This window comes from Lepidothrix coronata, unplaced genomic scaffold (assembly GCF_001604755.1).
Source record: "Lepidothrix coronata isolate B3197 unplaced genomic scaffold, Lepidothrix_coronata-1.0 Scaffold316, whole genome shotgun sequence".
NCBI lineage: Eukaryota > Metazoa > Chordata > Aves > Passeriformes > Pipridae > Lepidothrix > Lepidothrix coronata.
Window position 1 is genome coordinate 306,153 of NW_016690496.1, and position 2,347 is coordinate 308,499.

Genomic DNA, 2,347 nt, shown 5'->3' on the forward strand with positions numbered 1-2,347 from the left:
TCCTTATTTTCCTGCCTGTCCCTTATTTTTTCTAACTCATTCCTCATTTTTCCAGCAGTTCCTAACTTTCTGTGCACTCAACACGAGGCACCACAGAGCATCTCTGGACGAATCCCAGCTCCCAGAGCATCGACCACGGAATCACAGAACACTGTGGGTTGGAGGGGACCTTAAAGATCATCCACTTCCACCCCCCTCCTGCCGGATTTACCCCTCCCAGGGCAGGATTTTCCCCCCAGTTCCCACAGGCACCACGCTCCAGCAGCCCCCCATCCCATTCCCATTCCCATTCCTCTCTTTATCATTAATATTCCCATTCGACACCTTCTCCCATCTGGATTTTAAATCTGCCTCCTCGGGCCTCTCCTCAGACCTGCCACAGGTCTGATGGGGGTTGCTACAATTATTCCCCTGCATTTTTTTTTTCTCTGTTTTAAACACACAAATTTAAAACAAGTGTTTCCCTCCCTTTCCCATTCCCGTGCTTTTCGCTGCAGGCTCTGCCAGGCTGAAAAAGGGATTGTTGGCATTTGTGGAATGTTACTGTTCACCTCTGATGTTACAAACCCTCTTACACGTAACTTTGTCTTCAAAATCCCACTAAAACAGCAAAGCCTGGGATCTGAAACACCTCCCGGGCTCCTCTGGAATAGCAAAGCGAGTTTCAGATGTTTCAGGCAGAGCCAGTGCTGGATCCCAATGTCATTTAAAGGTTGGCACCTGAGGTTTCCAGGGTTTTTAGATTCATTTCTCCCTCTTATTATTTACTGCCTGTGGGGGAAATGAAGAAAAAAAGGGGAAAAAAGAGGGCCAAAAAAGAAGAAAAATAGGATTTTGTAGGATCTTGGGGTGTTTCTGATTTCTGTACCAGCTGCAAGCAGTTGATGCTTGTGGTGGGGGAGTGATGGGACCCAAAAATCCTGGCTGGCTTTGCCCGGTGCCAAGAGATGCCCAGACACCCACCACCACCCCAGCAGATAATTCCAGAATCCAGATCATCTTTCTTTCACCTTATAAAAACCCCCTGCAGCTTATCAGACCCTGAGCCAACACAAGCTGGATTTTTTTTTCGTAACCGCCGCTTATTTAAAAAAAAAGTCCTTAAATCCCCGTAATAACAGGGAAAAAATCCTATTTATTGACTGGGAAGCACCACCCTGTGCCTGGGAATGTCCCTGGTCCACCTCATAAGAGGCAGAGATGGACTCTGCCCTGTGTGGGGCTGCTCAATAATCACCCCTCAGCCAAACTCTGGGTGCTTGGGGGCGTGGGGGGCAGTGCCAGGCAGGTGACGGCTCCGAGGAGGCAGCGAGGCGGCGGCTGCTGCTGATTTTCCTGACACAGCTGGATTTCCTTCCGCTGTGCCAGGTCTGGGAGCCGTCACCTCCCTCCCTCGGGGTCTGTCGGGGATGATCCGAGGTTTCCTCCCAGCCACTTCCTCCGGATGCTCCACGTTCACCCCGTTCGGGTGGGGATTTAGCACCAAACGGCACCGCTGGTACCCAGACAAGGGGGATTTGGGGTCCCCTGCACCCCGAGGGCACCCCCAGGCACAGGGATGGGTGTCACCCCCAGGGATAGTTCATCCCTCGGGCTCTGCTGCTTTCAGAAGGGCTCCCAGATGTGTCACCTGCCCCGAGGACTGGCTCGGAGTGTCCTTGGGGAACACAACCAAAGCATGTCCTGGCACGGGCACGGTGCCAACCCCCAGCACGCCTCATCCACCCACATCCCACACGTGCTGGGGCAGAGCCACAGCCCCTCCCTGCCTCTGCCTGTCCTGTCCTGCAGCCCCCCTGAGCTCCCCAGCCCCTTCCTGGGCAGCCAAGGGGGGAGGCACTGACATCCCAGAGGCAGCTCCCAGGCAGGGGGGTCAGGCTGCCCCTTCCCCAGCAAAGTCGGGGTTTGCAGGATAAATCCACGTGGGAGAGCCCAAGTCCCGGGAAGAGAGGGGGTGCTGCCCTCCAGGGATGGAGGATGGTCTTCCTCACACCCGGGGGATGCTCTTCCTCACACCTGTGGAATTCTCATCCTTACACCTATGGAATGCTCATCTTCTCACCCGGGGGATGCTCTTCCTCACACCTGTGGAATTCTCATCATCACACCTGGGGGATGCTCATGCTCATACCTGTGGAATTCTCATCCTTACACCTATGGAATGCTCATCTTCACACCTGGGGGATGCTCTTCCTCATACCTGTGGAATTCTCATCCTTACACCTATGGAATGCTCATCTTCACACCTGGGGGATGCTCTTCCTCATACCTGTGGAATTCTCATCCTTACACCTATGTAATGCTCATCTTCACACCCAGGGGATGCTCTTCCTCACACCTGTGGAAT

General features: G+C 53.7%; 1 protein-coding gene across 4 annotated transcripts in view; it reads right to left on the bottom strand.

Annotated features, from left to right (window-relative positions):
• The window catches only part of SRCIN1 (SRC kinase signaling inhibitor 1), a 74,938-nt gene that overhangs the window by 39,430 nt on the left and 33,161 nt on the right, over positions 1-2,347 (bottom strand). The window lies entirely within an intron of this gene.